Here is a 25,991-nt window from a genome sequence, read left to right on the forward strand (position 1 = left end):
TATGCCGGAAACGATGCACTCTGCTACAATATGATTGCTACATATCTGCATTTGTTGGTTTTTAAGGAGTAAGAGTGCAGGGAGTTTAAACCTGCGATCCAGTGTGTTGAAGTATTTCACAACACTACCCCTAGCACATCTGGAAATAAATCCTCATAATGATTATTGCCCTGGGCATGTACCATAAAATCAGTGAGCATATATATATATATAACTGTGTTGAAGCTAGAGACACAGAATAACTGCAAACACATCCTAAATACAGTGTTCCTGCACCTTTGACCTCATCCAGAATGTATCCTTTTTTGAAAGGGATTGCTGTCAGAATGCACAACTGAATCCCAAACAGAATCTCTAGTCAAATATGATCATTTGTGAAACAGGCAAATGAGTCTCTCAGGTGCCCATTGCTCATTTTCCGACACATTTATGCAATACTTTCACCATGCATTGAGCAATAGGGATTAAAGACACCACAGGTAAGGTTTTCGCGTTGAGCAATAGGGATTAAAGATACCAGAGGTAAGGTTTAAAAGTGATTCTGAGGTGTAACACATCAGCTAGGCATCTGAAATGCGGGGTTTGAGAGCCCTTCAGGGAACACCGTACCTTAAAGGTACCAGAAGTCCACTAGTATAAGCATTAAGTCACTGTCACCCCTGTTACAATGTGATTGCTACATATCTTCATTTCTTTGGTTTTTAAGGAGTAAGAGTGCAGGGGGTCTAAATCTGCGATCCAGTGTGTTGAAGTATTTCACAACACTACCTGTAGCCCGTCTGGAAATAAATCCTCATTCTGATTGTTGCCCTGGGCATGTACCAATAAATCACTGAGCATATATATATATAGCACTGTGTTGAAGCTAGAGACCTGTATGTATAATATGATGCTAAAATGTTATTTTCACATATATTAATGTAATAAATGATTGCTTATGCTTTATAAACAAATCTAATTAAAATAAAAGCTTACGTTTTGTATTTATCTTGTACCATAGAACATGATTTTCTTTGTATTTCAAGCCCACAAAGTGTCCAAATGATGCACTACATAATATAAGGAAGATTATCACATGCATATCGGTATTATCTTTCTTATGAAAATGCATTCCTTTCATTACCTTTTACTTTTTAAAATGAACTCAAATTGTGTATAATGTAATAATTTAAGTAGAATAGATTCTAATAATATAAAGATCCAGTGTATTGCACTGGCCTGGTCAGCCTGGCCTGGTGGATGGTGCACATAGCACTTTCAGTGCTGGAGGTGTTAATGGCGGAGGTGTTGGAGAGTGATAGCTGTGTGGGATGGGTGGGTGAGTAGCTGTCGTGGGTTGTAGCTTTTCCTTTGCAGCTTGTCCTATACCTTCCTCCTGTAGGCGTCCTTGCTCTCTCTCAACTTCTGTTTTAGCTCCCATCATGTAATGATGAACATGATTTACATGACAAAAGGAAGATTATCACATGCATATCGGTATTATCTTCCTCATGAATATGCATTCCTTTCATTACCTTTTAATTTTTAAAATGAACTCAAGTTGTGTATAATGTAATAATTTAAGTAGAATAGATTCTAATAATATAATGATCCAGTGTGTTGCACTACTTCACTGCTTCACTGCTCTATGCCGTCTGGAAATAAATCCTCAGACTACTTACTGCCCTGGGCATGTACCAATAAATTACAGGAGCACATCTATATATCACTGCGTTGAAGCAGGAGACACAATCACTGCAAACACATCCTAAATACAGTGTTCCAGCACCTTTGACCTCATCCAGAATGTATAATTTCTCTCAGGGGCCCATTCCTCATTCTCAAGACACATGTATGCAGTACGTACACTATGCATTGAGCAATAGGGATTAAAGACACCACAGGTAAGGTTAGAAGACATTCTGACTATATTCTAAAATATTGGACTCATATTCTTATGATGGCAGACATGATGCTGTGTTTAAAACCGGGGTTAATGGACATTATATGACTGTCAATTCTGTTTTGTTTTGGAGACTCTTGGCTGCCTATGTGGTACAGTGCAGCGTGAAAAAAACATTTTCCAAAACTGTGTCAGCTCAAAAGTTGTAAGAAAACCTTTCCAGCTGCTTTAACTCTCTTCATTTTTGTCATTTAATTGTCTGTCGGCACTATGTGGTAGGGTTGCATGACAACCCATCTCACCACGGAAAGGAACCTAACAGCTTTTGTAAGAGAGGAGAAAGGGACCTGGCCTGTACGGAGATCGAACCCACAACCTTGGCGTTATTAGCACCACGCTCTAACCAACTGAGCTAACCAGCCTCACGACAGCAATCCTCTCTGTGCTGCAAAAAATCGAACTCAGGGAATTTCTTTTGCCCTCCTTTGAATAGAAAGCCGTGTAATTCAGTGTACGGGCTTTCTCGTGCAGTTTCATGGTTCTTGTAACCCAAATCCTACACTGGCGTGAAGTGCCCCCCCATTTCACAGCATTTTTCAGCTGATTTAAAATGTACCTAAAGGAGAAGCATTATTGAAGACCATCAATTACCAAGAGCATTTGTCAAAGGTTTTGGTGGTCATTTTTAATGACCACAGAGCGCTGTGACCTCGGTTTTACATCTCATCCAAGAGACAGCGCCCTTTTACAACACAGCGTCTCCGTCACTATGCTGGGGCATTGGGACCCGCACAGACCTCAGGGTGAGCGCCCCCCCGCCGGCACCATTAACACCGCTTCCAGCTGGAAACTTTGTTTTTCCCTGTAGCTCACCCTCATCCGGGTACTGACCTGGCTCACACCTGCTTAGCTTCAGTGGGTTTTCAGTTGCGAGTTGCAAGGGGATGCAAGTGATGGAGCCGCTCGCTGCAAAAGCCACTGTTTTGGCTGGGAATCGAACCAGAGCCTCCCACATGGGAAGCGAGAATTCTACCACTGAACCATCAATGCTCAATACCCAGGCCTTCAAAAAAGACGCTTTTTTGGTGCTCTGTTAAAAAAGCGTCGACATTACCTCTTTCAAAAGGCTTCACTTTCCTAGTCAGATTCCAAGGCTCATTGAACCCGGGCTGTTTCCTCCAGCGGTATAGTATTGCAGTTAGACAGCACGATGCCTGCAAGACTATGTCACGCTCTGACGAGACTGTCAAAAATTGCTTTCACCGATTGTATTGCAAACCGGCGGAAGCGGGGTATTGGGAAAAGTTTTCAACTAGCAATAATCGCGCCTCGGCTAAACCTCACAGGCTACGATACTGCCAATGCGCAAAGCTGACGGTTGCCAGGCAACCGCGGGGATCCTATGGAAATCGTTATCAATCGTCTCATGGCATGTCGTTGCTGTAACGCTTCATATTTGTCGTCTTCTTCTTCTAGCTTGAGGTTTTGAAGAATTTCATGACAGACAAGGGCTCCGTCGGGAACAAAGGGCGTTGTGAGAAAACCGTTGCTTATTTTCAGCAGCAGAAATACAACCCTTTAAATACAAGATGACAGAACAATGACGAAGGGCATGCCGGGAGGAACTCATACACTACAGAGGAAAGGGGGCGGGCACGTACAGTTCACATTCAAGCCACAAGTACTCTTCTCGGATGTTGCACAAACAAATCCTAACGTCCTGAAAGCATTGCAGCATGTTTGTGTCCCACTTCCCGTGGCTGCAGGACGACTGACACGAAGGGACAAACACAATCTGTGGCGTTTAGCGTGACATAGTCTTGCAGGCATCGTGCTGTCTCACTGCAATACTATACCGCTGGAGGAAACAGCCCGGGTTCGATGAGTCTTGGAATGTGACTAGGAAAGTGAAGCCTTTTGAAAGAGGTAAAGCACTGCACAACGGAACTGAGGGAGAATCTTACAGGGGATTCTGAGCGGTGTCTGCATACACGCAGTCCGATACGGGCGCTGAAAGCTTGAGCTACTCTCAATGTCATGCTGCCTTTCCTCGGAGTAAATCTGTTACATTGAAAGAATGCTTCTCGCAGGTTCAAAAAGGGACCCTTGTTAATTGGAGAAATCAATGATTTCGAATGAATTCTGTATGCGTTAAAAGACAGCTATAAACAGAAAACATGCAGGACACTGCTCATGATGTTTCCCGAGCCGAAACACAGTGCGTTTTTCCAAGCCATCTGACAAAGCCCGCCCACTGAAAACTGCAGCAGATCGTGTAAAGACGTTCAACTTTGTAACTACTGCACGCACAGGAAGCAGAATAAATTCCTCTTTTCAAACTGTCAAAGGTTTGCTTTGCGAACGCTGCAGGACATCGCACAATCTCTTTTGAACGGGGACAAACCATTTCTTATGGGGCGCAGTAAGTACAGACGTTTAAAAAGCTCCACTCATGCCGACGATGCAGCATGAAGAAGCGCAACCTAACGTTTGACAGACAAAAGCCGGGTGCCGCTACGAGCAATATGAAATCAAACTGACAGCACACGGCGTTTCGCGCTGACTCAAAAGTGATCTCGACAGACGCTGTTCTCTGCATAACGCTGAAAGAGCTAAAGAGCGTTTCTGTTGAGACGTAACAAGCTTGTTTTTATCAATCGTCTCATGGCATGTCGTTGCTGTAACGCTTCATATTTGCGGCCGGACACTTCCCGCCTCCCAAAGGAAAGAGCGCCAATCAGACAGGCGGAGACCGAGGACTCGCAGAGCAGACGGCCACAGTCGCCGTAATAAGAGCGATTGTGAGCGGTTTTGTTTTCTCTCTTTGACCAGCCCAGCTGCGCCCCACCCGAAGGCAGGGAAGCACAAAAATTGTATGGAACTCATTCATGCTCCTCTCCATGGAAATCTTTAGTAAAAGGCAAAAGATTTGTACGAGATGAAGAGAAACCAGAGTGCGTGGCTGGACAGCTGCAGGAGCCCAGGCCGCCTTCAAGGCCTCTGCCCTGCCGGTCGTGGTTGGCAATGCACCTGGCCTTACAAACGAGCCAGTGGGGCCCGTTCAGCTCCGGGCTCATCGCCTGCGGCTCTCGGCTTACCTGGCAGGGGAGATACCTTGATCAGCCTGTAGTTGGAGTAGTTGGATTGTTTTCTTGTTTTGTGGAAGCAGTGTTTGTTTTGCAGTTTGAGATGGCAACCTTTGGATCCCGCAAGAATGCTGTACGTTTTGAGCTTTTGGATGACCTCTTCATGGATCGTATGCAGTTCAGCAGAAAAGTGTTACAGAAGGAACTTGGCTTTGAACCTCGGCACTTGGATTTCATCTTCGCTCTCCCAGGTCAGAAAGCATTTGAGGTTGTTTTTGCTACCTATTCTCTGTTTGAACAATGTGTGGATGTGTTTGAGGCAAAAAGAGGGAAAGTTCCTGCCCTTGAGAAGATCAACTTGCAGCCTCTGACACAGAGAGAGAGGAAAACGGTGCATGTTGTTATGTTCTCGGAACTGGCAAAGACGGAGGACATTCACACCTGGCTTAAGCAGTACTGCACCGTCCACCATGGAACTGAGATTAGAGATGTTGACGGTATAAAAACAGGAGCAAGGAAATTCGAGGTTCGCTTGCTACCGGACAATGTAAATGGAGGCTTAAGGCACCTGCCCTCTACAATACGACTGGGCGCCTGCAATGGCTATGTTTTTTATGTGGGACAACCAAAGGTGTGTCGGCGCTGTGGTGCTGTGGGACACCTGGCATCGTCCTGCACTGTGAAATGCTGCAAGACCTGTGGCAAACAGGGACATTTAGCCTCTGACTGTTCAATGCTGCCAAAGTGCAATTTATGTGGCTCGGAAGGACACGTTTTTAAGAACTGCCCTCACGCCTACGCCAATAAACTCAAAATGAGAAAGGATGAGGCAGTGCTTGTTTCAGCTAAACCGGCCCGAAAAGCCAAAGCAAACAACAAGTCAAACAAAGAACCCTTGTTGGACAAAGAGTCTCAGCCTCCAGCCAGGATCAGTCCTGCTGTAGCTCCGGGGCCGGTGGAAAAGAATTCCACTACGCTCCCACAACCGCAGACTGCACCAGACAAGCACGAGGGTTTGAAAACCCCAGAGAACAGCGAGGACCCCTCCCCCACTCCTGCTCCTCAGAACGAGGGCCAGTGTGGGGCCCCCCGGTGGAGCGGGTCCAGCGAGGATACCCAGGATTCAGCAGAGCTGCTTTTCTCAGACTCTGCAAGTGCTACAGATGCCCTTCTCTCCTCCATCCAGTCCATCACGGAGGATCTGCAACAGCTGGTGGGTGAGGGGGAAGAGGAGACTGGTGCATCGGCTGCACCCCTTTCCCCTCAGTGCTCCCAGGAGCTGGACTTGAGGAAAAGGAAAAATGGCTGTTTTCTCCCCGAGCGAGGAGGAAGGAGAGCATGGCGATGGGGACAGCTGGAACCCCTCCACCCCTCCTTCTACCCCCTTCCTTGAAATGGACTCCGTGAACGCTTTTACTGCTGCCACCCTGATGAAGGCTCATTCAGAGGATGGCTGGCAGGAAATTGGTAAGAAGAAAAAGAAAAAGAAGAAGGTAACAGGTGAGACCGAAGAGAAATGTGTTTTGTAAAGACTGGTTCCACTTTCTTATGTAATATGGCTCTAAACATAATTTCTCTTAACACCAGAGGTATCAATGACAGAGTTAAATGTCAGTGTGTCTTTGATTACCTCCAGCAGAGAGAGGGAGATGTGTTGATGTTGCAGGAGTGTGCTTTAGCCTATCAAGAGAGGTATAAAAGCTTTGAAGATAGGTGGGATAAAGGGCCTTCTGTTTGGTCAGGGGACAATAACAACAGAGCCTCTGGCGTGGCCATTCTTTTCAAAGGATGGGCTTTCAAATTGAAAAGTATTCAGAGGGTCATAGATGGCAGGTTGCTGTGTGTGGATGTGGAATGGGGGACCATTAACCTGCGGCTAATCAATGTGTATTGTCCTACTGACGTGGGAGGAAGGGTGGAGCTACTCAAGGCACTCTCTCCCCTATTGTTAAGTAGCACAGACGTGATAGTGGGAGAGGATTTTAATTGTATCTTAGAGCACACAGACAGGCAGTCTAGCTTGCCGATAAAATTGGATTCCAGCTCACTGGCCCTGCAAAACTTAGTTCAAGACTTTAAACTCTCAGACACATATAGATGTATATATCCCACAACAGCAGGATATACATGGTCAGGGAGGAATAGCAGCTCCAGAATTGACTATTGCTTTGTCTCAGAGAGAGTGAAAGTTGTTGGGGTCACTCTTCAGCCTGTCTTCTTCTCAGATCATCAGGCTTTAGGGTGTAGAGTGGAACTCCAGGGCGGGACTGTCTTTGGCCCAGGCCTCTGGAAACTCAACACAAAGCTGCTAGAGAACGAGGGGGTAGTATCCCACTACAAGGAGAAACTATCACAGTGGCTGTCCTTGCAGTGTCTGTACAGGTCAGTAGGAGAGTGGTGGGAGGAGGTGAAGGTGAGGACAAAGGCCTTTTTCATGGCTGAGGGAAGGAAGGCTGCTGCCAGACGGAGAGGAGTGCTAGCCAGGAAACAGAGGCAGCTGCAGCGTCTCTGTACACGATGCTGCACAGTGGCTTCGATGTGCTCGAGGATATCACCCTTTTAAAAAAGGACATCCGGAGCATAGCCGAAGAAAGTAGTCGAGGAGTGCTGTTAAGAAGCAGAGTGCAGTTCTTGGAAGAAAATAAGAAGTGTACTCGCTTCTTTTTCAGGAAAGTGGTAGGCTCCAAGTCTGTCATGGAAAGTGTAGTTGATGAGGAGGGACGAGAGAGAACAGAGCCGAGTGCTATCCTCTCCTGCACCGAGGCCTTCTACTCAAGACTGTACAGCTCTACAGAGTTAAAGGATGAAGAAATTCATTTTTTTACCTCAAAGCTAGAAAACGTTTTGAGTGAAGAAGATAGGGAAGTACTTGAGAGGGATTTGACCGTAGAAGAGCTGAGACAGGCTATGGAGAGCTTACAGAAGGGGAAAACTCCGGGTGCTGACGGGCTCCCTAAAGAATTTTATTGCACCTTTTGGGATCTGCTTCAGGATCCGCTACTGCTCCTATTCGAGGAAAGCTATAAGACAGAATTGCTGCCTGACTCCTTAAGAGAAGGCACTATCTCTCTCTTGTTTAAGAAAGGAGCAAAGAATGACATAAAGAACTGGAGACCCCTCAGCCTCTTAGGCGTGGACACTAAGATCCTGCGCCTACAAAATGTAGTGGCCTCACTGGTAGGGAAAGAACAGACTTGTGGGATAGCAGGACGCCTGATGAGCGACAACCTGGCCTTGTTGAGGGATGTCTGTCTGTACTCAGAGGATCGCTCCCTCCCTCTGTGCATTTTAGGTGTAGACCTAGAAAAGGCCTTTGACCGCCTAAACCGGCAGTACTTAACATCGGTACTTGAGCACATGAAGTTTGGCCCCATCATGAGAAAGTGGATTAACCTGCTGTACACAGGTAGCAACAGCAGAGTAATGGTTAATGGCAATAGATCACGCCCCTTTGAAGTCTGTTCAGGGGTGAGGCAGGGCTGCCCATTATCCCCCTTGTTATTCGTTTTGGCTATGGAGCCCTTAGCCTTTGCCTTGCGCCAGGATCAGGCCATTAATGGGATACCAGTGCCTGGAAGTGGGGGAGGAGAGGTAAAGACATCTCTATACATGGATGACGTCACCCTGCTCCTCTCTGACAATGCCTCAATTAGCAGAGCTCTGCAGTGCTGTGATCGGTTCTCTTTGGCTTCCTCTGCAAAAATTAACACATCTAAGAGTGAGATTTTTTATCAGAACTGGAGGGAGCCAAAAGAAGGACATGATCTCAGGCTGCAAGAGAAGAGAATTAAGGTCCTGGGGGTGTATTTTGGAGAAGAGATGGGAACAGTAAATTGGCAGAACAAATTGCCAATCTTAAACAAAAAACTGATGCAATGGAAGGACCGAGACCTCACCATGATAGGGAAGGTGCTGGTCATCAAAGCCGAGCTCTTGTCTGTCTTGAATTTTCTGGCTTCTACCTTCCCAATCCCACACCGTGTTGCGGCGGTGCTGAGGAGATTGATGTTTCAATTTCTATGGGGTGGGAAGCAGGAAAGACTCAGAAGGGAAATAATGTACAGGCCGCTACCCTCAGGGGGGAAGTCTGTCCCAGATATTGCTACGAAGCTGCTGTGCATTTTCCTGGCCTCTGTGCTGAGAGGCTTTGCAACAGCACCTGCAGCGCGTACCTGGACTTATTTTTCCAGGCTCTGGGTAGGTAGGGAGGTGTTCAGAGTGTGGGGTGTCAGACCCAAGCTGGACGTCCCACTCTCTGACACATGCCCTGCAATTTATGGGACAGTTAAAAGTTTTCTAAGATCTCACCCAATTGGCCATATTCCCCTCCGAGATGTCAGCGTCCAAAAACTGGAAGATTTCGTTGCACCCCAGAACAATAGGCAGACCCCTGTGGGCATTTTAACATCAGCCCAAACAAGGAAGGTGTGGAAACACACATCCTCTAAATTTCTGTGCAACATTCACAGAGATTTAGCCTGGAGTGTCGTCCACCAGTGCTTACCGGTACAAACTTTCTTGTACCGTAGGGGCCTCACCCCCAGCCCTCGCTGCGTTAGGGTGGGCTGCGGCGAGGAGGAGACTATGACCCATCTCCTGTGGTCCTGCTTTTTTGCTAAGGCCTTCTGGGCACAGTTTGAAGATTGGTTGCAGGCTCTCTCGCCCCAATTTACCCTGACCGCTGCTTTCGTCATATACGGCATCTCTCCTGTCAAACTTCCTCCTGACGTGTTTGACAGGATCTGGGCCGTGGTGAACAGTGGGAAAGACGCCCTGTGGAGAGTGAGGAACATGGGGCTGTTCAAAGGCATCGAGGTCCCAGTCAAGGCAGCAGGTAGCCTGGCCCTGTTCATCACCCGAGAGAACTATTACCTCAGAGATCTGTGGAGAGAAGGGAGGGAGGAAGCAGAAAATCTGTGGGAAATAGAGAGCATAGGTCAATATCTCAAGAAACTGTGAAAAACATTATCATGTTTAAGTAAAGAATGTGATTGGCACCAGAAAAAAAGAAAATTGTTACTATGTAACTGTTACCGTGTCAAAATGTAATGAGATGTGATCATATATACTGTTTTAAGTATGTATATTAATGTAAAGCTTTCTGATTTGTGATGTCCTGTATTTTTTTGTGAAAAGAAAATAAAGTTCTTAAAAATTGAAGTGGTTCACCCAGGGCGAGGCTCGGCCATTGCACTCCGGCTGTGCTGACCCCTGCGTATTCCCCAAATGTGGGAATCTCGACTGCATAATTTCTGGTAGTGGGGGACTGCGTTCGTGCTCACCCCTGATGTGCTTGGTCCAAAATCAGATACGGGAGGGTTAGGACACCACGAGCTGCTTGGCTGCGGAAGGATCCCGGTTCGACAGGAGTGGACGCCGCTGCTTTTAGTTAGGGGTCCGGAGAAGCATCTCAAGCTAGTTCCACTACTCCTTCCGGACGTTCATTCCCTTTTCAAAGTCAGTCGTTTTGCTGTAGTCTGCGTTCTTTAGGCTGATTATCGAGGTTAGCCTTTATTTGGTCATGGGGGGCCTCGGTACTGTATGCTGAGTCTAAAGACAGTTTCACCCGTTTTCTGATTGCTCGGTTCTGTACCAGTGCAGACATGTCAAACAGTGAATGGCTGTACCTCTATTGTATCCGTGCTCAATGAATGAAATCGGTAACAAATGAATATATGTCTAGTTATACGAAAAACGAGTGGTTTATCGACTCATCTTCATTTGCAGATTTAGAGGCAGCTTCGATATTCGTTTTACAGACGGGTTTTTTTTTTTTGAATATGGGTCACACACATGCTACAGCAACAAAACATCTCTAGAGATGAGGCTATAGATCACCTTTCCATCCTGCAGGTTTTCCTCCCAAAGCCTACGGCACCAACGGCGACCCCTGCTGGCCGGGAGAGCAAAAGCTTACAGCACCTGGTATTCCCAGGCGGTCTCCCATCCAAGTACTAACCAGGCCCAACCCTGCTTAGCTTCCGAGATCAGACGAGATCGGGCGTGTTCAGGGTGGTGTGGCCGTAAGTGAAAATCCTGGCGCCTGACTCGCTACTTGAAGCTGTGTGTGGCAGGGGTTCCGTGCCCCCCGAGCGGGACTGAAGGATCGTTCGTGTGCAACTCTTTGGAAAGGAGCTGCTTTCCAAATCGCATTGCGTGCCTGGATGTTGGCGAATGCGCTCCCTTGTGTTGGCTCGTCCCGCACTGGAGGAGGACAAACAATCTGCAAGGAGAAGCACCAGGCAAGTCTTCACCAGACAAAAACCTCCAGTGCACAGCACTCTGGAAACATTTCGGGGCTGTCGCGTGTTTATTTCAGCACGTAAAGCGCACCGGTCCAACACGTCGGCCGCGAATGGCATTTTGCAGCTGGAAGATGTCGACGCTTTTTGCACAGAGCACCAAAAAAGCGTCTTTTTTGAAGGCCCAGGCACTGAGCATTGGTGGTTCAGTGGTAGAATTCTCGCCTGCCACGCGGGAGGCTTGGGATCGATTCCCGGCCAATGCAGTGGCTTTTGCAGCGAGCAGCTCCATCACTTGCATCCCCTTGCAACTCGCAACTGAAAACCCACTGAAGCTAAGCAGGTGTGAGCCAGGTCAGTACCCGGATGAGGGTGAGCTACAGGGAAAAACAAAGCTTCCAGCTGGAAGCGGTGTTAATGGTGCCGGCGGCGGGGCGCTCACCCTGAGGTCTGTGCGGGTCCCAATGCCCCAGTATAGTGACGGAGATGCTGTGTTGTAAAAGGGCGCTGTCTTTTGGATGAGATGTAAAACCGAGGTCACAGCGCTCTGTGGTCATTAAAAATGACCACCAAAACCTTTGACAAAAGCTCTTGGTAATTGATGGTCTTCAATAATGCTTCTCCTTTAGGTACATTTTAAATCAGCTGAAAAATGCTGTGAAATGGGGGGGCACTTCAGGCCAGTGTAGGATTTGGGTTACAAGAACCATGAAACTGCACGAGAAAGCCCGTACACTGAATTACACGGCTTTCTATTCAAAGGGGGACAAAAGAAATTCCCTGAGTTCGATTTTTTGCAGCACAGAGAGGAGCACTGTCGTGAGGCCGGTTAGCTCAGTTGGTTAGAGCGTGGTGCTAATAACGCCTAATCGTACGGGCCAGGTCCTTTTCTCCTCTCTTACCAAAGCTGTTAGGTTCCTTTCCGTGGTGAGATGGGTTGTCATGCAACACTGACACATAGTGCGGACAGACAAGAGTGTTGCGGGAGAAGAGAAAAGTGTTTGAAGATTTAAGAGTGTCTAAGGTGGAGCTAAAATAAAGTGTCACAAATGCAAGTGGTTGGATTTCCAATGTTTAATATGGTAAAAATAAGCGGAGGTTATCTGCCGGTCCGGCACAGTCTGCCATGCTTTTGTCATATACAGTAAAGTGGTGTCGAACTGGGTGTCGAACTGGAGCCTCACCATTTGCATATGTGAGGCTCCAGTTATACATCGAGTGTCACATTAAATGACAAAAATGAAGAGAGTTAAAGCAGCTGGAGAGGTTTTCTTACAACTTTTGAGCTGACACAGTTTTGGAAAATGTTTCCTTCACGCTGCACTGTACAACATAGGAAACCAAGAGTCTCCAAAACAAAACAGAATTGACAGATAGGAGAAAATTCCCACTCGTCCTAAAGTTCCCAAAATCCAGCACTGAGCGTAAACAAAGTGTCTAAGTAGCATGGGAATGCTAACCCTAACCCTAGCTGGAGTTTGAGTAATCCAGCACTGAGCGTAAAAAGATGAGTCAAAGTAACGTCTAATCTGATTCGTTTCCTTAGAGCTGGTTCAGAGTTTCCTCAAGAGTTTACCTTTCACAGATGCGCAAAGAAGAATGTTGGGGGTGCACGTAACGGCGTTATATGCAAGTGCGGGACGTGAGGGTTTTCGTTTGTTCGTTTTGTTTTGCTCTGCTTTGCTTTGTTTTGCTTTTCATCGCGTTGGTAAGAGCGTAAATAAAAAGGCGATTCCTGCGTCTACCACTAATGTAAGAGCTATTTCAAGTGCGGCGTGGTGCGGCTTTTCAAATGCTCAACAGGATGACTTCGCATGCACGCGTGCTTTCATGCAGTCGTGTGTGCAACCATGTCTGCTTACGTGCAAACGGGCGTGGTTTCATGTATGCAAAAAACTTTCCTGGGCTCTTCTGAAGCACATAAAATTATTTGGAGATATACATTTGGCATTTTTCATAATTTTCTAGAAAGTGGTTGCAAGCCCGATATCATGCGAAGAAACTTCAGGATTCGGGGATCAGTCAATGGATTTTCTTCAAAGTTGGATTTTTGCACTCTGTGGACCAAGAGATGTTGTTCTATAATGTTTTTTTTTTTTTAATTTAAAAATATCATTTTTTCATGGAGCTTTGAATGGGATGGATTCACCCTCCTTTAGCCAGGACAGAGCTCCAGGAGCCTGCGTAGGATTCTAGCTTTCTCCCCTTGCAGGCACCTGGCACAGAAGACATCATTTTTTTCCTTAAAATCTTTTTTTTTTTGTGTTCCTTGTTGTTCCAAACTTAATTTTAATCACTTTTAATTAGAGATTTTATTAAAAATAGTGCAAAAAATGACAAATTTCACAAAAAATAATGTAATATAAAACGGATGTTTTTAACTTTATTGTAGTGTTTTAGAAACTAATATGTCTTCAAAAATGGTTGTTTTTCACTCCTAGGAATGAAAACTGTTGTTATATGATGTTATATGATGGGTTTTTTTCAAATTTTAAATGATCATTTTTCATGGAGCTTTGAAGGGGATGAATTCAGCCTCTTTAGCCAGGCCAGAGCTCCAGTAGCCTGTGTAGGATTCTAGCTTTCTCCCCTTGCAGGCATTGGGCACAGAGGACCTCATGGTTTTCCTAAAAATCTTTTTTTTTTGTATTCCTTGTTGTTCCAAACTTAATTCTAATCACTTTTAATTAGATAGTATATTAAAAATAGTGTAATAAATGACTAATTTCGCCAAAAATAATGTAATATAAAACTGATGTTTTTAACTTTATTGTAGTGTTTTAGAAACTACTATTCTTTACTATTGTAGAGATTCTAGAATCAACTAATAGAGAATTGAAATAAAAAAGGGCATAAGAAGACATTACCAACAACGACCACAAGATGGAGATATTGTCCAAAGAGGCAAGAAGGGCAAAGCCGCGATAAGGTAAAATCATTTTTTGAAAGAGATTGCTGTCAGAATGCACATCCGTATCCCAAACATAATCTCTAGTATAATATGATCATTTTTGAAACAGGCAAATGAGTGTCTGCTACAATATGATTGCTACATATCTGCATTTGTTGGTTTTTAAGGAGTAAGAGTGCAGGGGGTTTAAACCTGTGATCCAGTGTGTTGAAGTATTTCACAACACTACCCCTAGCACATCTGGAAATAAATCCTCATAATGATTATTGCCCTGGGCATGTACCAAAAAATCAGTGAGCATATATATATTTATCACTGTGTTGAAGCTAGAGACACAGAATAAGTGCAAACACATCCTAAATACAGTGCTCCTGCACCTTTGACCTCATCCAGAATGTATCGTTTTTTGAAAGGGATTGCTGTCAGAATGCACAACTGAATCCCAAACAGAATCTCTAGTCAAATATGATCATTTGTGAAACAGGCAAATGAGTCTCTCAGGTGCCCATTGCTCATTTTCAGACACAATTATGCAATACTTTCACCATGCGTTGAGCAATAGGGATTAAAGATACCAGAGGTAAGGTTTAAAAGTGATTCTGAGGTGCAACACATCAGCGATACAGCTAGGCATCTGAAATGCGGGGTTTGAGAGCCCTTCAGGGAACACCATACCCTAAAGGTACCAGAAGTCCACTAGTATAAGCATTAAGTCACTGTCACACCTGTTACAATGTGATTGCTACATATCTTCATTTCTTTGGTTTTTAAGGAGTAAGAGTGCAGGGAGTCTAAATCTGCGATCCAGTGTGTTGAAGTATTTCACAACACTACCTGTAGCCCGTCTGGAAATAAATCCTCATTCTGATTATTGCCCTGGGCATGTACCAATAAATCACTGAGCATATATATATATATATCACTGTGTTGAAGCTAGAGACCTGTATGTAATAATATGATGCTAAAATGTTATTTTCACATATATTAATGTAATAAATGATTGCTTATGCTTTATAAACAAATCTAATTAAAATAAAAGCTTCAGTTTTGTATTTATCTTGTACCATAGAACATGATTTTCTTTGTATTTCAAGCCCACAAAGTGTCCAAATGACGCACTACATGATATAAGGAAGATTATCACATGCATATCGGTATTATCTTTCTTATGAAAATGCATTCCTTTCATTACCTTTTACTTTTTAAAATGAACTCAAATTGTGTATAATGTAATAATTTAAGTAGAATAGATTCAGGTAGGAAATATAGAGTCATGATGTTTATCATGGCTGACATCATTTCACATGGGTGAATTTTAAGCTAAGAAATAAAAACATTTACAATGAAGATACCATTGCTTAATTTTAAATGCCTTTAAAAAATAAATAACTCCTGAGAATAATTTGCCACTCCCAGATCCTTGGTAAGGTACTGTTTGAATCCAATCAGGAGAGGAGCATCCAGGGAGTGCTTTCTATAGAGTCCAGCTTGGGCCACTCTCTTCCGGAGAGCCTGCTGATACTTTTTAACTACTCAGGGCCTGTAAGGATATAAAACACCGGTTTAAACATTTTATGCCTATGAGACAAATTAGAATTTTAGTAAAAAATAGATACATCTGAAAAATAAAAAGTCTTACTGCTGATAGAGTTCTTCAGAGCTCACATCTTCCCCTTCCTTATCCGCTTCTGTTTCAGTTTCTAGAGCAGCCTCTGGCATCTCTTCCTCCTGGACAACGGCCTCTTGCTCAGGGCCGCTGGAATGCAGGTAGATTCTTTTCAACATGCTTTTACATAATATGTTGTAACAATGATTTCAAAAAGAAACTACAGAAGCCTTACAGATTAAAAATATCTCACCTTGCCAATGTGTCTTCAGGCTTCCCATGTACAAAAAGGCCCAAGGACTCTAGCAGTCTTACAACCACTATCCTGTTTGCCTCACCAGACACGATCTCTATTCTGTGGTAATCCACGATGACCCCGTTCTTCAGGTGATTCATCATGTCCTCCCTCGCCTGTTGAGAGGCCATCCTGATCTCTTCTGCCGTGGCGTGCTTCATACACGCCCTCTTCAACTGAGCAGGAAGCTGATCAAAAGTATTCAGGCACATCTTGCACACCAGGGGAATCCTCGCGGGTTTCCTTTGAAAATAAATAATACCATCTGTGTATAGAAACAAGCTAAGACTGATTTCTTAAATTATCCTTAAAATTCTCTCTCATAGTTTGAGCATAATGATTTTATTGCATTTATATAAGAATTGCTCATTGCTCCAAAATAAATAATGGTTTCATAAAAAAGTGAACACTTACTTGGTCTCAGTCACAGACTTTCCAATAGAAATTGAATTACAATACAGAAGGAATGGCTGAGGGATCACTGAAATATATATATAAATTCCAAAGACTGAGTCCATATAGAAACAACTACCTTTCATTTTCAGTATAAGAAAAAAAAACATTATCTTCCAAAGCATCATAAAATTGTCCCTTCTTCCAGACTCTACTTCTCTCTTGTAGTAGTATAGCAGACCTTTCCAGGTGAGCAGATCACAGAGTCCGAAATGAGCTTCCTCCATCAAGCAAAGTACCTGAACATGACTCTGTCTTCATAAAAGCGCCCCTGTAATAAAGAAATTAAATCCGAAATCAAGAGGGCAGTTGCCTACTGAAATACAAGAAGTCATCAATTTTAACCTAGCAACACATTAAAGGCTGCATCTATACAAGTACGATTCTAGAAATGCTCACCAGATTACGTTTTAAGAAGGAACTGCGCCTCAGGTTCCGCCGAGATGTTAACTCGGATGGCAGGATTCAGAGTTCGGAGTGCGGACTGATGGCGCACAGAGGGTCCATATACTGTGGATCCCTCAGTGAACTTCCGCGTATTCAAACCGCCAGCGTGTGACTCCCCTGTGAAAAAAAATATGCCCTCAACGTGAGATTTACTCTGGAGCGAGGATAGATGTTACCTTTTTATCAGTGAACAGGATGTATGTGATGTGGCATCTAGGTTCAATTTTGTATCCTCTTTAAAAGATTAAGGACTGGGGTGAGCGTGATTTATCACCCTTTCAGCTAAGAACCCGACGTGCGCACCGTTTAAGCTGCATAGACTCGGTCGTTTAACTCTTCTCCATTAGCAGGGTTAAGGTTAAAGAAAAAAAACATTGCTGACTTCTTTTTTTTTTGCCAGCTGCTAGCGCTGATTAGCAAGGTTTGTATTTCATGTTTTGCAAGTTGCATCCATTTTAAGAAAAACAAGTCGCGTTAAAGACAGGAAATGAATACTTGCATTTAATTAAGTCTAGCCGTAGGCGGTTGTCCGTAAGGACCAGTTCTGTTCGAGAAGACAGAACAAAGAACGCACCGCTGGGATTCGGACCCAGGATCTCCTGTTTACTAGACAGGCGCTTTAACCAACTAAGCCATGGCACCCCGGGAGTGCTGTCCTTTTGCAGCCACTTGGACACACCACTCAGACACATCTGCATTCGGTGTGTGCTCCGCCTGCTCACTGAGCAAGTTGCCACCTTTACATACAATAGCAACATCGACACCAAGAGAAAGGATGACAAATGGCTTTTATCTGGAACTTTTCATGTCCAAGGAGCTCAATGTGCTTTCTGTGTACAACAGGGCCACTGAACCACAGCAGTGGCTTGTTGGCTTGACATCTCCCAAGGAAAATGTTGAAATCGCATGTGGAACAGGAAAATGACCCTTGAGTACGAGGGAAAAAAAAGAAAAAGAGCATCTGGAGCGCGCCAACTCATGTCCGGACAGCCCACTTTCGTCGATGAGGTGGCCAAGTGGTTAAGGCGATGGACTGCTTATCCATTGTGTTCTGCACGCATGGATTTGAATCCCATCCTCGTCGCTCTCCATGTCTGACACGTGTGCTCGTGAGGCTTTTAAACCTCTCAGGTTCCTTGGTAACAGGTTGCCGTCATGTACATGAACTATAGAAAAGCATTTGCCACAACCCGTAAATTAGCACGCAAGTGCGGGCGAGTGAACACAGAACTGTATGGAGATCATCTCCAGCTCCGAGCTCAATTGCAATGAAAAAACATGCAGAACAGAACTGGAGAGCAGCTGAATTTGTGCTCAGTAGGGTGGGGAGGACTCAGCATTGCTATTGTTCTAATTGGCATGAACTGCAGGGGATCTGAATCAGAACATGTCAGTTAGTTCGATCATTGCGTCAGTATGTAGGCCATGTTAATACAGAATTATTACTTTGTCTGTCTCGTCTTTGTATATAGCTGAATGTCCCTGACAATTTCATGTTAGTTTTTAAGAACGACATTGGTGCTAATATATACATATATAGCATATAAGGAACACGTAAAAGTTGAGTCCATGCTGAAAAGATAAGAAAACCGCCACAACGTTTCATCTTGGAATAAATCTTTACTTGTTGTTTTGCAGCCTACCCATTCTGACCTAACTCCTCCCTTGAAATTCCCTAACAGATAAGGGTACGTAACGGCTCATGCGATGCTCAGTTGCAATTTGTCCCAAAACAAACAAGAACAGCAGCTGAGGGTTTGAGTTTGAACATGCACTGTATTAAAGCAGCTTTTATTTCCATTGATAAATGCTAGATATTCCTACAGAGATTCTCCAGGTGAGTAAGCGATTCCTGTTTCTGTTTCTATTTCTGTTTCATATATATATACAGTATATACATATATATGTTACATGTGACTCTGCAATAGTATAAATGTGTTATACACTATCAGGGGCTGCTTTTTTGTGCACCTCATCTACAACAAGGGTTTTTTTTCATTTATGTTTGTGGACCTTCACCATTTGAGGAAGTGAGTTAGATAAGAAAGTTACAGGTATGGTGAGCAATGACTGACAAAGGCACGTACTGCGTATTCCTTACAGAAGTGTAAGCAATTTGTTCTAAAAAACACCGGCTAAAGCCCAACATCGTTAGCAATCTTATTACTTAAACAGAATTAACATCAATAAACTGTAAGGTGCTGGTACATGCGAGTAGATTTGATCTTCTATTAAACAAAAATGCAATTACAGCTCTAAAAAGGTCAACCTAGACTTCTGTAACAGATCTGTTCAGGTCATCGCTGTTTCTCTGACCTTGTGAGTCTTTGGAATTTTAAAAGTGTATTTTGCTTGCCTTTCATGTGGTCTGTGTACAAGTCACTGTGGCGTATGCGGTCCTACACAGCCTTGCTATAGACGTGACGAGCCTCCGCTATGTTGCAATGGAGAACAGGTTCAGTACGGAGCTGTCGAGAAAATTCAGCTGGAAAGCTCGTTGCAGAAAAGCATCGTTATCTGTGTCCAGCGGCAAAGCGTCCTTCGTGGGTGCTGAGAATCGATTTCACAGGCTGCGGGTCCAGGCGATTTAGAGTGTTAAAGGTCCCAGCGAAAACGAAACGGCGCTGGTCCTTTTACACGCACGCACGCAACCAAATGCAAAGGACGCCGTAGTCGGCAGGATTTGAACCTGCGCGGGGAGACCCCAACGGATTTCAAGTCCGTCACCTTAACCACTCGGCCACGACTACAGCAAGCGCCGCGGCCGCTGCCTTCTTGCTACAATCGAACAGGGAGTGCGAGGCGGCGGCGGCAGCGGAGGCAACTTTTTTCAAGTTCGCTCTCCGTTTAAGAAACCTTTTACGCCATACGTGCAAGCACACACACACACACACACACACACCTCAGAGGACTTAAGGGTGGCTTCAAGTTGGAATGATAAAGTCTCCCCGTTCGGACATGAAAACAGAACGTTCTTAGACAGAAAGCAATCAACAACGAAGACATGTGGACGACGATTTTAGTCACTGCACTTTGAATAGCATTTTTACTCCAGTTACAGGAGATGCACCAATGGCCCTTGACCTACGCTCTTACCAATGCCTTGAACATTCAAACAAAACAGCCCTCAAGTCCTGCGGTTTAATATAACGCTGTTACGTGTCGAGGCAGTATTTGACTCTGTCCTACCGTTGAGACACGGGGCGTATATGGAAACGAACACATGCTACGGATCGTCTCTAATCGGTCCCTACAGTTGGAAGGCTCCTTGAAGCGTGCACCCCCATCATTCATCTTTGCGCATCTGTGAAAGGTAGACTCTTGAGCAATGTTTGAGCCAGCTCTAAGGCAACTAGTGCTATTGGACAGACGCCTCTGGAAGATCCTAAGAGTCTCTTAACACCACTTCCAGCAGCAAGCTTAATTGTTCGCTGGAGGTCTCCCACCCAGGTACTGACCAGGCAAAGAATCACCACTACATTGAATGAGGAAGTTAATCCTGAAATCCAATTACATATCTCAAGGTAAGACAAATCCATAAGAACATGTCTTAGTATTACTTCGTTTACATTAGTATGGCACTGAGTTGGAGCTCCTCTTTAAGCTGTGGTTTAGTTTTGCATTCATGTGTTTCTAGAGCAGTTATTTATGGGGGTGGGTGGGTCTTTCACAGAGGCTCAGGACAAATCCCCCGCCTGAAAGTCTAATGTGTGCGTTCAGACAGTCACAGGTCAAGAGCCAGGCAGGAGGACAATGGACAGAAGAGCCAACGAACTAAAAATAAAAGAACAGATATGAAAAAGCCACCATCTTTTTCTTTTTGACATTTTCCGACTTTCATGCAAGCCAGGACAAAGTTGCTCGTAGCTACTTGTGGATTCAAATACTCTATCGAGTGCTTTGATGAGTTTTTGCAATTTGATTGTCGTCCTGTCAGCCTGTTTCTGTTTTTTTTTTTTTCAATCTAGGGATGGAAAGTATGAGGGAAATGATGGAGCAATCAATAACCGCTCCGGAAAAATGGCAGAAAGAAATGGTCCGTCACTAAGGATATTTGTGAAGCAGAGGAGTGACATCACCACAAAGGCGACACATTCTGCTGATGGTTTTGGTGAATAATGATTGAGGCGCGTTAAGAGAAAGGTAGCTGTGTCAGCATGCGTAGGCTGCAAAGGATCAAGCAAAGGTTTACTCCATGCTGAAAAGAGAAGAAAAGAAGCACAACGTTTCGACTGTGGAGCCTTCTGCGCCATCTTCTTTAGCGGTGATGCTGTTTACATTGGAAAAACGGAGACATGCGTCCCTGGGTGGGCTTGAACCACTAACCTTTCAGTTAACAGCCGAACGCGCTAACCGATTGCGCCACAGAGACTGACGGCTGCTTGTGCTCCCTACATTTGCAGGTTTATGGTCAAAGAAAACAATCACTTGCGCTTCTTGCAGCCGGCAATCTTTTTCCACTGACAACCAAGAAATGGATTTCATCTTTCACAAGCTGTATGGATTTCTTCAAAAACAAGTTATTCCAGAAAGGAAATGAATTCTTGCATTAAACTGAACCAAGCTGTACATGTTTGTCTGAAATGATACATTTGGCACAACAAGACACGGAGAGAGGCACCGCTGGTATTCAGACCCAGGATCGCCTGCTTACTAGGCGGGAAAAGGCGAAGTGCTGCTTCTCCTTTCCTGGTGCTATAAATACGCTAAATCACTTGGCCCCGCTGCCATGGAAATGAGTTCTTCAGATAACCACACATCTTGCGTTCGCGCCTCTTGTGCTCTACTTATGCTTTTGAAAACCTAATGAATAAAGCTGAAAGAACCGACACGATATGTAGGTGCTCTTAAAGCACGCAGTAAAGAACTGTTAACAGCAAGGGTTTCAGTGGGTTAACTGAGGAGAAGGCGTGATCGCTAATTGTTGACTTTTTATTTGGTGTTAGAAACACTCTTACTGTGCATGACGTGCAACAAATGTAGCCACAGAAATTGCATCACGCTTTCATGTATGCTATTGCAGACACCAACGTTGCCTAGATAGAAAACCGAAATAGCCGTGGGTTTGCTTGCTGGTCTGAAGGATCTCTCTTCGAATCGCTATCATTTGTCAATGGAAGTAAAAGGCGCTGCACAGAGAGGACCACTGTTGTGAGGCCGGTTAGCTCAGTTGGTTAGAGCATCGTGCTAATAATGCCAGAGTTGCGGGTTCGAACCCCTTACTGGCCAGGTCCTTTTCTCCTCTCTTACCAAAGCTGTTAGGTTCCTTTCCGTGGTGAGATGGGTTATCATGCAACGCTGCCACATAGTGCCGACAGACAATTAAATGACAAAAATGAAGAGAGTTAAAGCAGCTGGAGAGGTTATCTTACAACTTTTGAGCTGACACAGTTTTGGAAAATGTTTCCTTCACGCTGCACTGTACCATATAGGCAGCCAAGAGTCTCCAAAACAAAACAGAATTGACAGTCATATAATGTCCATTAACCCCGGTTTTAAACGCAGCATCATGTCTGCCATCATAAGAATATGAGTCCAATATTTTAGAATATAGTCAGAATGACTTCTAACCTTACCTGTGGTGTCTTTAATCCCTATTGCTCAATGCATGGTGTACGTACTGCATACATGTGTCTTGAGAATGAGGAATGGGCCCCTGAGACAGTCATTTGCCTGTTTCACAAATGATCGTATTTTACTAGAGATTCTGTTTGGGATTCAGATGTGCATTCGGACAGCAATCCCTTTCAAGAAATGATACGTTCTGGATGAGGTCAAAGGTGCTGGAACACTGTATTTAGGATGTGTTTGCAGTGATTGTGTGTCTCCTGCTTCAACGCAGTGATATATAGATGTGCTCCTGTAATTTATTGGTACAAGCCCAGGGCAGTAAGCAGTCTGAGGATTTATTTCCAGACGGCATAGAACAGTGAAGCAGTGAAGTAGTGCAACACACTGGATCATTATATTATTAGAATCTATTCTACTTAAATTATTACATTATACACAACTTGAGTTCATTTTAAAAATTAAAAGGTAATGAAAGGAATGCATTTTCATGAGAAAGATAATACCGATATGCATGTGATAATCTTCCTTATATCATGTCGTGCATCATTTGGACACTTTGTGGGCTTGAAATACAAAGAAAATCATGTTCTATGGTACAAGACAAATACAAAACTTAAGCTTTTATTTTAATTAGATTTGTTTATTAAGCATAAGCAATCATTTATTACATTAATATATGTGAAAATGACATTTTAGCACCATAATATTACATACAGGTCTCTAGCTTCAACACAGTGATATATATATATATGCTCAGTGATTTATTGGTACATGCCCAGAGGAATAAATCAGAATTAGTATTTATTTCCATACGGGCTACAGGTAGTGTTGTGAAATACTTCAACACACTGGATCGCAGATTTAGACCCCCTGCACTCTTACTCCTTAAAAACCAAAGAAATGAAGATATGTAGCAATCAGGGGTAACAGGGGTGACAGTGACTTAATGCTTATACTACTTAATGCTTATACTAGTGGACTTCTGGTACCTTTAGGGTATGGTGTTCCCTGAAGGGCTCTCAAACCCCGCATTTCAGATGCCTAGCTGTATCGCTGATGTGTTGCACCTCAGAATCACTTTTAAACCTTACCTCTGGTATCTTTAATCCCTATTGCTCAACACATGGTGAAAGTATTGCATAAATGTGTCTGAAAATGAGCAATGGGCACCTGAGAGACTCATTTGCCTGTTTCACAAATGATCATATTTGACTAGAGATTCTGTTTGGGATTCAGTTGTGCATTCTGACAGCAATCTCTTTCAAAAAATGATTTTACCTTATCGCGGCTTTGCCCTTCTTGCCTCTTTGGACAATATCTCCATCTTGTGGTCGTTGTTGGTAATGTCTAGACAATATCTCCATCTTGTGGTCGTTGTTGGTAATGTTTTCTTATGCCCTTTTTTTATTTCAATTCTCTATTAGTTGATTCTAGAATCTCTACAATAGAGTTGAAAACATCAGTTTTATAGCAGACAATATGACATTATTTATAGTCCAATTAGAAATTTATTACCCTGTTTTTAACATAATAACAAATTAAAATTGATTAAAACTAAGTTTGGAACACCAGGGAACATAAAAAATGATTTTTAGGAAAACCATGAGGTTCTCTGTGTCCGATGCCTGCAAGGGGAGAAAGCTAGAATCCTTTGATTTTTCAAAATTTGAAAATAAACATTATATAACAACAGCTTTCATTCCTAGGAGTGAAAAACAACCATTTTTGAAGACATATTAGTTTCTAAAACACTACAATAAAGTTAAAAACATCCATTTTATATTACATTATTTTTTGTGAAATAATTAAATTGGCTTATTTCTCTCGCATTAAAATGGCTACAAATGCAAGAATTCAACCAGATATTCTTGTAAAATGTATACTGTTGCATTGCAGTTAGTTAATGTAGTTAGTCCATAGTCAGCAATCTAAACTTTATTGTTAAGCTTTAATGATTGATGTTGTACCAGTAACCTTTAGAAATACTATAGTACTTCACAAATGCTTTGTGTGTTTGGAAATCTTTTGAGTAAAAGCCTTATAAAAATAGGTTTAGTTTTTACAGGACATCACAAAGAAATAGGATGGTATAATTCTTATAATTGCTTAGTGATTGTATTTGGAAGATTATGCACTAAACAGACTTCAGGGATGCCAGTGGATCATTGTGCTATTTGGAATTATTCCAAAAATCAAGTGACCTCTTTGCTGTAGTATTTTTAGTATTATTTATTTAGTATTAATAAAGAATAGATTTATTAAAGTCATGCGATGTGCAAGCGGGATATGTAAAATAATTTTAAATAAAGTTTTTTATTATTGTTATAGAGAAACATGATCAGATTTTCCCTGGTTCAGAAAAAAGACGATTAAAATCTGTAATCTTTCCACTTGTATGTCATCAGACATTAACGAGTACAACCCCCCTCTCTGCCGGAGTGCTGGCTGTGATGAATTAAACCAATTTCACAGGTATTTTCAAAGTAGGAAGTACAGTGTTAACTAGTAGATGGCCTCCTCAATGAAATCACTTCAACATGCTAATGGGTTGGTGTAACAGTCCCGGCGTGGCAAGCTTCCAATGTCAACTCGACTCGATTGGAAGACAATGAACGTATTTTAGCCCTAAATGAATTAATAGCAAACATGGTTTACATAAAAGACATTTTTCCAAGAAAGTTTATAATAATACGATCTATAGTTGAAATCTGAGCCTAAATATAAAGAAAAAAGCATTTTCAGAGAGCAATCACACTGTGTTTATGTAGAAAAAGCGATTAGGTTTATGAGCAATCTAATTACCGATTCGCTTAAAACGCTATATAAAATAAAGTTTATTTAAAGATGAATGATAAGTGTCGCAGTTTAAATAATTTTCGTAGTAGGGCTTGGACAGATTCCAAGTGCATTTTTGCAATTTAAGTTGCATTGTCCAATGTGATGTTGTAATACAGTTTAGAATACAGTAAGTCTAAACTGTATCAGCTTTATTTATGGGTTGCAATTTAGAAAAAGTCAAAAACCGCACTCAAAATGCAATTTAGAGCTTTCTGGCAAGAGGAGACACCCAAATTATAATGTAACATGCCACTGTTTGTGCATGAACAAAGTTATACTGCAATTTTCCTTAGATACGCGATTAAAAAAAATATTTTTTTTGAATCCCCGGCCGAACACATTCCATAAGAATCAGCGCTTTTATACAGTATATCGCCTTTAAACACATATATTTAAACACGCGTTTACGATTTAAATCAAAACGCGATTCAAATCAATATAAATGTTTATTTTGTAACGCATAGGTGACTATTCATTGTTATTAAAAAGACGTAAATTCGATCATGTTGTGATATTTAGAAATATAAATTTGTTTTGATGCGAGTGAGGTTTTATTTAATCTCTGACCAAGGGAAATGTTTCATTTTTTCAAAGAAATGTTTGTTAAAAATTAAAGTCATAGTTCCATGAGATTCAACCACAGACCATGTGACATAGGAG

The 25,991-nt window shown here is 43.0% G+C and overlaps 5 non-coding genes and 1 pseudogene across 5 annotated transcripts; 1 reads left to right on the forward strand and 5 right to left on the reverse strand.

Moving 5' to 3' along the window:
- Positions 1 to 3,113: 3,113 nt before the first annotated feature.
- Positions 3,114 to 3,255, reverse strand: LOC138225987 (U4 spliceosomal RNA). Its single transcript, XR_011184315.1, has one exon. It is a non-coding gene; the product is annotated as a U4 spliceosomal RNA (small nuclear RNA).
- A 1,468-nt stretch (positions 3,256 to 4,723) lies between these two features.
- LOC138225998 (U5 spliceosomal RNA) lies at positions 4,724 to 4,840 on the reverse strand. The gene has a single exon (XR_011184326.1). It is a non-coding gene; the product is annotated as a U5 spliceosomal RNA (small nuclear RNA).
- A 5,279-nt stretch (positions 4,841 to 10,119) lies between these two features.
- Positions 10,120 to 10,255, forward strand: LOC138226043 (U1 spliceosomal RNA; annotated as a pseudogene).
- A 623-nt stretch (positions 10,256 to 10,878) lies between these two features.
- Positions 10,879 to 10,997, reverse strand: LOC138226018 (5S ribosomal RNA). Its single transcript, XR_011184345.1, has one exon. It is a non-coding gene; the product is annotated as a 5S ribosomal RNA (ribosomal RNA).
- Positions 10,998 to 19,590: 8,593 nt separating this feature from the next.
- Positions 19,591 to 19,672, reverse strand: trnas-uga (transfer RNA serine (anticodon UGA)). Its single transcript has one exon. It is a non-coding gene; the product is annotated as a tRNA-Ser (tRNA).
- Positions 19,673 to 21,220: 1,548 nt separating this feature from the next.
- On the reverse strand, positions 21,221 to 21,294 carry trnan-guu (transfer RNA asparagine (anticodon GUU)). The gene has a single exon. It is a non-coding gene; the product is annotated as a tRNA-Asn (tRNA).
- Between the last annotated feature and the right edge of the window lie 4,697 nt (positions 21,295 to 25,991).

This window comes from Lepisosteus oculatus, unplaced genomic scaffold, assembly GCF_040954835.1.
Source record: "Lepisosteus oculatus isolate fLepOcu1 unplaced genomic scaffold, fLepOcu1.hap2 HAP2_SCAFFOLD_111, whole genome shotgun sequence".
Lineage (NCBI taxonomy): Eukaryota > Metazoa > Chordata > Actinopteri > Semionotiformes > Lepisosteidae > Lepisosteus > Lepisosteus oculatus.